Source organism: Canis aureus, chromosome 10, assembly GCF_053574225.1.
Source record: "Canis aureus isolate CA01 chromosome 10, VMU_Caureus_v.1.0, whole genome shotgun sequence".
In the NCBI taxonomy this organism is placed as follows: Eukaryota; Metazoa; Chordata; class Mammalia; order Carnivora; family Canidae; genus Canis; species Canis aureus.
Window position 1 is genome coordinate 53,285,186 of NC_135620.1, and position 11,821 is coordinate 53,297,006.

An 11,821-nucleotide genomic window follows, 5' to 3' on the forward strand; every position below is an offset into this window, starting at 1 on the left:
GTATATCTTCTTTGGAGAAATGTCTGTTCATGTGTTCTGCATGTTTTTAAAATAGATTATTATTATTGGTGTTGAGTTGTATAAGTTCTTTATGTATTTTGGATACTGGCCCTTTATTGAATATGCCATTTGCAAATATCTTCTATTAGATAGGATGTCTTTTAGTTTTGGTTGTTTCCTTCGTTGTGCAGCAAGTTTTTATCTTGTAGTACCAATACTTTATCTTTGCTTTTGTTTTCCTTGATTCAGGAGGCATATCTAGAAAGATGTTGTAATGGTAGATATCAGAGAATTTACTGCCTATGCTCTCTTCTAGGATTTTTATGGTTTCAGTTCTCACATTCAGGCCCTTAATCTACTTTGAGTTTATTTTTGTATATAAGAAAGTGGTCCAGTTTCATTCTTCTGTGTGTGGATGTCTAATTTTGCCAGCACCATCTGTCGAAGAGACCAAGGTGCATTTTGAATATAGGTTTGATCCTCTTCTCCATTAACCATTAAAAACTTTGGCCTCATTCATTAAGCCTAGTTCTGTTGTGTCTTCACAGTTTACTCTCAAAATCAAAGCTATATCATTTCAAATGACTTGAGATCTTGTTTGGATTCTGATATTTTCTTGTTAAGGTTTTATTTAAAATTTTTTGCCTTTGGAGGGGAAAATGTGGCTAGGAAAGGAGCCATATCAGGTAAAAAGAACAGAAGTGCTCTTCGAATCTGTGGTCAGGTTTGGAAAGTGTTGGGGTGTTTTTCTGGGAGGGAGATGTGGAGGGGAATGGTGGATTTTTTTGGTTTCTTTTACCGATAGATGTCCAGTTTAATTTATTGAAATTCCTTTAAAGACAGTCTCCCAAAGCCACTGTAATGGCATGATTAACAACTTAGATAGCTTAACAGTGATTCTTGTTATCCTTATAGAGAATAATGGTTGTAGCAGGACTACAGTGTATTATGAGGCACCTGTAGTTAATTTGCTGATACAATATTAATGAGTCAGTTCACCTAAAGTATACTCCTGATTGGTTGGCCTTTGTTCAATAACTCTTATTATGTTGTCTGAAAAAGCTTGTAAAAACCAAATAATTACCACTGATTTTCTCTAGGTCTTTGAATAAGTGTTTCTCAATTTTTTATTTTTTATTTATTTTTATATGTATCTTTTTATTGGAGTTCAATTTGCTAACATATAGTATAACACCCAGTGCTCATCCCATCTAGTGCCGTCCTCAGTGCCCATCACCCAGTCATCCCATCCCCCCACCCCCTCCCCTTCCACTACCCTTTGTTCACTTCCCAGTGTTAGGAGTCTCTCATGTTTTGTCACCCTCTCTGATTTTTCCCACTCATTTTCTCTGCTTTCCCCTATAATCCCTTTCACTATTTTTTATATTCCCCATATGAGTGAAACCATATAATGACTGTCCTTCTCCGATTGACTTACTTCACTCAGCATAATACCCTCCAGTTCCATCCACGTCGAAGTAAATGGTGGGTATTCGTCATTTCTAATGGCTGAGTTATACTCCATTAAATCTTATGAGTGTTCCCTAAAACTTCTGATACAAAAATAAAAAACTTCTGATATAATTTCTGGGAGGGGACTTCCCCCAAACTATTTACAGAGCTGGTATCTTCTGTGTTGTCCCAAGAACCAAAAAGATACTATAAACCTCTGCTGTTTTGTAGTTTACATTACAAAAAAAGGGGGGGGGGAGGGCAACATGTTGTAATATTTGTCCTCCAAATATAAATATGTATATTCTAATTGATATGCTTTTTAAATCCATTCATTTCTCCTCCTCTTCCTGGAATTTATTAGAGACAACTCTCACCTGCCCAGGATCCACCCACTTCACCATTTAAGAATCATTGCTCTAGATTTTGTATTCCTGTTGAGGTTGTTTCCACATTTAAACCTCTAAGAACAATGCTGTACTAAATACTCTTTTATATATATTCACAGGTCAAAAAGGATCAGCCAGCTTCTCATATAGAATATGGGTTTTTTTCAGCCAAAGGTATATTAGTAGCTGTCCATCTCTGTTAGACCTTCCAATCAGACAGACTCTTAAGACAAGATTGAGAATTCTGTAAGGGGAAGGCTTACCTTATACTTCACAATGTTGTTTTTGTCTTTTAGGGGTAATCATCTTTAAATCAAGACAAAAATGTAGTTCTGTAATCAAAAATGTAAAATTACCCTAAGGCTATGTTTCTCAAATTGTAGGTCCAGACTCCTTGGGAAGTCATGAAATCATCTGAGAAAGTCACTATTAGGACTATTTTAATGAAATAGGATAGAGAGGTTAGAAAACACCAGCATACATCACATGTAGTTAAAGTAGGATTATTTCACAAACTTTGGATTCAGTTCTAGATCTATGAACACATGTTTATAACTGTGTATATATATAGGGTCACATCATAAGCTATAATTCTTGCTATGAGTCACAGTGAAAAAAAAATTTTTAATGGGGCGCCTGAGTGGCTCGGTTAGCATCCAAGTCTTGATTTCAGCTCAGGTCACAATCTCAGGGTTGTGAGATTGAGCCCTTCATTGGGCTCTGTGCTGGGTGTAGAACCTACTTAAAATTCTCTCTCCCTTCCTCTCCTTCTGATCCTCTGCCACTTACACTCACTCATGCTGTCTCTCAAAAAAAAAAAAAAAAAAAAAAAAAAAAAAAAAAGAAAAGAAAAGAAAAAGAAAAAGAAAAAAAAAATAAAATTAAAAATTGAAAGACTTACCACAAAAGGTTTCTGAGGAAGTGTGGCCTTGGAAATAATAATTGATCATGAGGAAGGTCCACAGTGAAGGTTTGTGTGTCCAGTTTTTTAAAAGACTTTATTTAATTATTTGACACACAGAAAGAGAGAGAGAAAGCTCAAGCAGAGGAAGTGGGAGAGGGAGAAGTAGGCCTCCCACATAGTGGGGATGCCAACATAGGGCTTAATCCCAGGACTCTGGGATCATGACCTGAGCTGAAGGCAGACACTTAACCAACTGAGTCACCCGTAGAGACCCCTGTTTGTTTGTTTGTTTGTTTTTAAAGATTTTATTTATTTGGGAGAGCAAGCAGGGGGATGGGCAGAGGGAGAGAGTATCCACACTGAGGATGGAGCCTGTCATAGGGCTCGATCCTAAGACCCTGATATCATGACCTGAGCCAAAACCAAGAGTTTGGCTCAACGGACTGAGCTACCCAGGCACCCCTTAGTTTTTTTTAAAGATTAATTTTGGAGAGAGAGTGTACATGAGAGAGCACAGTGGGCGGGGGGGGCAGGTGGAGAGAGTCTCAAGTAGACTCCACACTGAGCGAAGAACCTGACCCAGGGCTTGATCTCACCACCCTGAAATCATAACCTGAGCCTAACTAAACCAAGAGTCAGAAGTTTAACCGACTGCACCATCCAGGCACCCCCCTTACTTTTTTTAAAGATTTATTTATATGAGAGAGAGAGAGAGAGTGTGTGTGTGTGTGTGTGTGTGTGTGTGTGTGCATGAGAGCACAGCGCGGAGGGGCAGAGATTTTTTAATTAATTTTTTTGCATATAGTTGACATAAAATGTTACACTAGTTTACATTATACAATATAGTGATTCAACAAGCTTATGCTATGTTCACCCCAAGTGTAGCTACCATATGTCCACATACATTGCCGTTATAATATCCTTGTATTCTTTATGCTCTATTTCCCACTCCTTTCACCCATTTTGCTCAACAACCCAACCTCCTCCCCATAGGAAACCATCAATCCTCTGTATTTAGAGGTCTGATTCTGTTTTTTTTTATTTACTTTTAAAATTCCAAATATTGATGAAATCATATGGCATTTGTTTTAGTCTCCTTTATTTCACTTAGCATAATACCTTCTAGGTCCATTCATATTGTCTCAAATGGCATGATCTCATCCTTTTTATGGCCACATAATATTCCATTATATATGTGTGTGTGTATGCTGCATCTTCCTTATGAATTCATCTATTGATAGACACTTAAGTTGCTTCCATATCTTGGCTATTATAAATAATGCTGCAGTAAAGAAAGGGGTCCACATGTCTTTTTGAGTTATTGTTTTTGTTTTCTTTGGGTAGATGCCCAATTGTGGAATTATTGGATCATATGGTGTTTCTAGTTTTGTTTTTTTTAGTAAGTTCCATGCTGTTTTCCACAGTGGCTGTACCAAATTATGTTTCATATTGTATGTCAATTTTACATTCTCCGTGCCCCCCCCCACACACACCCAGTGTGGTGTGCCTGTTCCTCTAATAAGGACCTACTTTCCACCAAACCATCGAGCACAGCTGGTGTTCATAGGCATGTGGACAGTGTCTGGAAACTATAGATCCAGCTTTTCACTTCAATTAACTCCTCGGTGAATAGCATAAAAAACTGTTTACACATATACACAGAGTCATCCCCTGCCCCATGGCTGGGTACCCCTGGCTGGATGTTCCAATTAAGTCCATGAACTTAATTGGAGCTGAAAAAAAGTATGAGTATGCTAGATGTTATGACAGAAAGGGAACTCTGTGATTCTCTGTTCCAATACTCACTGATAGATAGGGAAACTGAAACCTCTAAAACTGTCTTCTGGGTCACAGAGTTCTATATGTAAAACTAAAAGAAGCTACCTTGTTGCCAACTCTGGGATCTTTTTTTATTATAAAGTATGTAACTAGTTTGCAATGTAGAAAAATTTAAAAGTACAGATTAACAAAAGATGAAAAATAGAACATACATATATTTTTCTTTAAGGAATGAAATTATAAGAAAATCTATATGAATTTGGGTTAGATGCATCACCAAAAGCACAATCTATGAAAAAAAATTAAAGTTGGACTTCAATAAAACTAAAAATTTCTCTCCAAAAGACACTGTTAAGAGAATGAGAAGACAAGCCATACTTGGAGAAAATCTTTATAAAACACGTATCTGACAAAAGACTGGTATCCAAAATATGCAAAAAATTATTAAAACTCAACAATAAGAAAATGAACAACCCAATTTAAAAGTGGACAAAAGACATTTCACCAAAAAAGATATTCAACATTATATGTCATTAGATAATTGAATATTAAAACCACTATGAGATACCACTACACACCTATAGAATGGCCAAAATCCAGGACACTGACAACAGTGAATGCTGGTGAGGATGTGGAGCAGTAAGAACTCTCATTCATTGCTGGTGGAAATGCAAAATGCTGCTGTGGAAAACAATTCGGTGGCAGTTTCTCTAAAAGTTAAACATAGAATTAACATGTGATTCAACAGTTCCACTTCTAGGTACATATCCAAAGGAATATAAAGGAGGGACTCAAGCAGATACTTGCACACCAATGTTCCTAGCAGCATTTTTCAAGTAGCTAAAAGTGGAAACAATCCAAGTGTCCTTTAATGGGTAAATGAAGAAGCAAAATGTAGTATATACACAAAATGGAATACTTAGCAATGAAAAGAAATTAAATTCTGATACATGCCACGATATAGATGAACCTTGAACACATTATGCTAAGTGAAATAAGCCAGACACAAAAGGACAGATAGTGCATGATTCCTTTTTTATGAAGTACCTAAAATAAGGAAATTTATATAGACAAAAAATAGAAGTTACTAGGCGCTGGGGTAGGGTGGGGGAGATAGGGGATTATTGTTTAATGAGTACAGAGTTTCTGTTTGGGTTGATGAAAAAGTTTTAGAAGTAATGACGATGGTTACACAACACAGTGAATGTAATTAATGCTACTGAATTATACACTTAAAAATGGTTAAAATAATAAATTTCATGTTATGTATATTTTACCACAATTTTAAAAAAAGGATCAGTGGTTGCCAAGGGTTTGGGGGAAGGGAAAAAGGAATGAGTAGGTGGAATAGAGGAGATTCTTAGGGTACAGAAACTATTCTGTATGATACCTTAATGGTGGATACGTATCATTATACATTGGTCAAAACCCATAGCATGTATAACACAAAGAATGAGTCCTAATGTAAACTACTGAACCTTGGTTAATAACAATGTGTCAATATTGGCTCATCAGTTTTAATAAATATACCACACTAAATGCAAGATGTTAATAAGAAGGGAAACTGTATGTGGCCAAGGGTGGGAAGAGGTATATGGAATTCCCTGTGCTCGCTGCTCAATATTTCTGCAGACCTAAAAATATCAAAATCTATTTAATATTTTCATTTTTTTAAGATTTTATTTATTTATTCATGAGAATACACAGAGAGGAGAGAGAGAAGCAGAGACACAGGCAGAGGGAGAAGCAGGCTCCATGCAGGGAGCCTGATGTGGGACTCGATCCTGCGTCTCCAGAATCACACCCTGGGCTGAAGGCGGTGCTAAACTGCTGAGCCACCGGGGCTGCCCAAAATCTATTTAATATTTTTAAAATGAGACTGTAATGTGATTATTCTTGTACTAGCTTTTTCACTACTATGTTCACATATTACTATCATCCTTCCAGGCATTCAGCCTGGACAGTGAGGGGCAAGTTGAGGCTGGTGACGGGAAGTTAGGCCAAAATAGAGATGACATTCAGAGGATGTGGGAACTTAGGAGTAGGGGATATTTTACCCAAAGACTTACAGAGTAGAGAGACTAGAATTTTGAGCCGACAATCAAAAATATCTGACCCCATGATCTAAGTGTCTCCAACAGGTTGGGAATTGGAGTAGGGCAGGGAGTTTCAAGTCATGTTCATGGAATCCTGGTCCCTTGCTGGCAAGAGGCTGGCATAACAGAATTGCACCACGAGCAAGGAGATGAAGTCTCACACACTCACTCCTGTGCTCGGAATGTTCTATGACCTCCCTGCCAGAGTGGAATGAGCAGGAACAAAAGTCTAGCAGTTGTGGTCAGCTGCCTGAAATTTCCGTTATAGAAAACTACCAGCAGCAGGAGGGGGCTTGTGGCGGACCATGGGATGGACCTGTTCCACCTAAGCCAGGATATGTGCACATTAATCTTGGCTTTTCACCTGATGCTGGTGTGACCCTTCTGAGTCATATTCTTTCTCCTGGTCATCCTCCTGCATGGCTCTCTGCCTAACTCCCACTAGGCAAGGGAGGATGTGCCTGTCACAAGACCTCCAGTGATCTCTTGGATCTTGGATCACTTGGATGCTTTAGGAAAACACCTGGAGGGTGTTGGCTCAGCAGGCTTGGGCCTTGTGCCTCCTCACCTTGAGGGCTACAACAGGGGCTGGACCCCCATCCCTTAGGCACAGAATCACCATTCAGAGGAGGGACACATTCATGCTTCTTCCCATCCTGGCTTTCTTTTTTTTTTCATCCTGCTAGCAAGGGACACATTGGGTTCTATCAGTGGAAGAGAGTCCTACTACCACCTCTTGCTTGAGGGGAGTCATTCTGGATTTCCTTACAAATTAGTGGGGCAGGAGTATCCCATAGCCCCCCATACCACATATGTCTCATAGGGAGACTACAGCACTTTCTTTACTTCCTTTAGCTCTTGCCTCCTGTGAGCTAGGTCAGAAGGTAGGAATACAGAGGTTTCGCCTTCTGAGAAATAGAAGGTGTCCAAACAGAGATCCATACTTTCCATTCAGAGCAGCCTCTGTCTTTCTGCTAGGTCAGCTATGTGTGATTCTGTGGTAGAGGGAGGAGGACAGGGAATCAGGAGTTCACTTTTGAGATCAATATTGGATATCCATGTGTTTATTTTCATTAGGCAATTTGATCTACCCATGAGATCATGATTGGCATAGAGGCAAGGCTGTGTCTTGGTGACTGTTATGTCTGCCATAGCTCCTGGAAGACAGTAAGTACTCAAATATTTTAACTATACAATGTAAGATGTCTTTCAAGGTCATTTTTGTTGTAATACCTTTACATGACCCCAGGGTCCTCCTCATCCTCTGAGTACTTCCTCCTGGGGCAGGACCCCACATACTATAGCACTCATCACACCCATGTAATAATTTTTCTCTCCCTTGGCCAGGTCTCATAGTTCATGGTTTTAAATACATCTATCTACCTATCTATCTATCTATCTATCTATCTATCTATCTATCATCTATCTATCTATCTTCCTCTTCATCATCATCATCATCATCACTACCTATGCATATCTATTTATTTAGTTGTCTATTTGTCTGCCTAGAGCCTGGGCCCTTCCATGAACCCCAGAGTCATATGCTCAAATTGTCTAATCATTATATACACTTGATTTTTTTTAAAAAAAATTTTATTGGAGTTCAATTTGCCAACATATAGCATAACACCCAGTGCTCATCCCGCAAAGTGCCCCCCCTCAGTGCCCATCACCCAGTCACCCCAATCCCCTGCCTCTTCCACTACCCCTTGTTCATTTCCCAGAGTTAGGTATCTCTCATGTTTTGTCACCTTCATTGATATTTTCACTTATTTTCTTTCCCTTTATTCTCTTTCACTAATTTTTATATTCCCCAAATGAATAAGACCATATAATGTTTGTCCTTTTCTTTTTTTTTTAATTTATTTTTTATTGGTGTTCAATTTTTTTAAAGATTTATTTATTTATTCATGATAGACATAGGGCGAGAGAGAGACAGAGACAGAGACAGAGACAGACATAGGAGAAGGGAGAAGCAGGCTCCATGCCGGGAGCCCGATGCGGGACTCCATCCCGGGACTCCAGGATCGCGCGCCCTAGACCAAAGGCAGGTGCTAAACCACTGATCCACCCAGGGATCCCCTATTGGTGTTCAATTTGCCAACATATAGAATAACACCCAGTGCTCATCCCATCATTGCACCCCTCAGTGCCCCCCACCCCCCCGCCCACCTCCCTTTCTTTCCACCACCCCTTGTTCATTTCCCAGTTAGGAGTCTCTCATGTTCTGTCTCCCTTTCTGATATTTCCCACTCATTTTTTCTCCTTTGCCTTTATTCCCTTTCACTATTTTTTATATTCCCCAAATGAATGAGACCATATAATGTTTGTCCTTTTCTAATTGGCTAATTTCACTCAGCATAATACCCTCCAGGTCCCTCCACATCGAAGCAAATGGTGGATATTTGTCGTTTCTAATGGCTGAGTAATATTCCATTGTATACATAGACCACATCTTCTTTATCCATTCATCTTTCGATGGACACCGAGGCTCCTTCCACAGGTTGGTTATTGTGGACATTGCTGCTATAAACATCGGGGTGCAGGTGTCGCAGCGTTTCACTGCATCTGCATCTTTGGGGTAAATCCCCAGCAGTGCAATTGCTGGGTCGTAGGGCAGATCTATTTTTAACTCTTTGAGGAAACTCCACACTGTTTTCCAGAATGGCTGTACCATTATGTACACTTGAATGACCAATATCCATCTCTGTGTAAAAATGAACTCCTGATTAACCAGTCCTACCCAATCATACTTATCACCCACTCCAGTCCTAATATTTCTCAAATCAGTATATGATAACTGCATGTTGCCAGAAGATTAGGCCACAAACATTGGTGTTATCTTTGATTTTTAAATGTTTTCTAACTGTCCACATCCAACCTATCAGTAAATGGATATCAGTATCCTTTGTCTCTACTTCAAAATGTCCAGCATCTAAACACTTCTAGTCTCTGCTGCTACTATTACTGGAATAATCTCATAACTAATGCTTCTACCCAAGTCTTTACCTCCAATACTGCTGTTAGCAACTCAGCCTAAGTGATCCTTAAAACACAAAGCAGATCTAAGAAGACCTTCTAACAGCAACTTCCATTTCCTCAAAAAGTCAATTCAATGTCTTTGCAATGACCTTCTAGGCCTTACCTCATTTGCCCCCTTTACTGCTCTTTGTCCTCCATTACTCTCCCCCTTATTGATTACTCTGCTTCAGGCTCACTGTCCTTCTTCATTGGAATAGCTCAGGCATGCTCCAGCCTCTAGAGAGTTTATGTTTCTGACATGAAATTTCCTCAGTTATCCATGTGATTTACTCTCTCATCTCTCTAGTCCATGCCCACATTTAAATAAAAGATGTTATTTACTTATTTGAGAGGAGGACGGATAGTGACAGAGATAGTGAGAGAGAGCACAGAGGTAGAAGCAGACTCCCTGCTGAGCAGGGAGCCCGACACAGGCCTTGGTCCCAGGACCCTGAGATCACGATCTGAGCTGAAGGCAGATGCTTAACTGACTGAGCCACCCAGGTGCCTCTAACCCCATAAATTTTAGTGAGGCCTGCCCTGAATTCTCTATCTAGAGATAGATAAAAATTAAAAAATAAATAAATAATTTATTTTTGACCTCCCTATTTAAAACTGCACCCACCTAAGTCTTCCCCAAACTTTTTACATCTTATATAGTCATCTTCTACATACTATATGTTTTTTTACTTATGCTTTTTTTTATCTCCCTCTCTAGTGTATCATCAATGTAAGCTTATTAAAGACATAATTTTTTCCTCTTTTGTTCATTGCTGTATACTCAGTGCCTATACAAGTGTGTGGCAAATAGTAGATGCATAGTATTAGTTGAAGGAATAAAAAATGCATGAGTGAATACCATCCATTCTCTATCTTGGCATTCTCATTCTGATCCCTCAAACATTTTAATATTCTTTTGATTATTATAGGTACTTCTCCAGCAAGTTACTGTTCTTTCCATGGTATGCCCATTTGTTTGACACCATACATTTGTACATTTTACTCTCAACCAGAGACTCCCTACTTCCTTCCTGACTAACTTCTTATCCTTTGAAATTCAGTCTACATATCACCTCTTCTAAGACAATTTCTTTTCTTTTTTAAAAATTTTTTAAATTGGAGTTCAATTTGCTAACATATAGCATAATACCCAGTGCTCATCCCGCCAAGTGCCTCCCCTCAGTGCCCCTCACCCAGTCACCCCAACCCCCCACCCACCTCCCCTTCCACTACCGCTCATTCGTTTCCCAGAGTTAGGTGTCTCTCATGTTTTGTCACCCTCACTGATATTTTCACTCATTTTCTCTCCTTTCCCTTTATTCCCTTTCACTAAATCTTATATTCCCCAAATGGATGATACCATATAATGTTTGTCTTTTTCTGATTGACTTATTTCACTCATGATGTGGGATATGTATACAATGGAATATTACTCAGCCATTAGAAACAACAAATACCCACCACTTGCTTTGATGTGGATGGAGCTGGAGAGTATTATGCTAGGAAAATTTCTATCGAACCCCTTCCCCCTGCCAAATTAGGTTAAGTGCCCTCCTGTGTATTTTCACCTACTTCCTCTAACCAGTCCTTATCACACTGCTTTTAGTGACTTTTTACTTGACTGTCTACTCCATAATTCCATAAGCTCAATGGAGGAAGGCCTGTGTGTTGTTCACTGTTGTGTTCACCTCTTGTTTTCTGGCATAGTACCTGAAACATAGTAAGTAGTTGAAAATTTGAAATGTTGCATCTAAGACTCATGTCAAGGACATTTTTATTGTGATCTTTTGGGAACCTTCTCTTCAACTGATCTTCATTCTAGGAGACGTTTATCCCATGCAACTGAAAGGCAACGGGTGTCAAACTGGCAACAGGCCATGCGAAAATCCAAGATGGATTAGCCCTTTTAAGATTTAATCAATAACAACACAGTGCAGAGAGGTGAGATTCTCTCATATGCTTCTGACACATGTCATATTATCTGTGTGCTTTTATGATTATAAAGGATGGAACAACTGTGACACTCACCTAAAAACTTCCCTTCAGGCTGCTGGCATACATAGAAGCTATTGGTAAATTGTTCCCATGGGCCAAAAATGTACGGGGTGCTATTTCTTATAATATGATTATGCCTACATTGTTCCTGAGGGCCCATAGGTGCCGTGGGAATACGTAATGAA

General features: G+C 39.2%; 1 protein-coding gene across 3 annotated transcripts in view; it reads left to right on the forward strand.

The window, feature by feature from the left end:
• The window catches only part of PHF24 (PHD finger protein 24), a 165,526-nt gene that overhangs the window by 46,697 nt on the left and 107,008 nt on the right, over nt 1–11,821 (forward strand). For 2 of the 3 annotated variants that reach the window (XM_077912381.1, XM_077912380.1), the window contains exon 2: nt 7,698–7,787. The exons of the other annotated variant lie outside the window; for it this stretch is intronic. The gene's annotated coding sequence lies outside the window, so the exon portion shown is untranslated. The remainder of the gene's footprint in view (nt 1–7,697; nt 7,788–11,821) is intronic. 3 annotated transcript variants of the gene reach the window in all.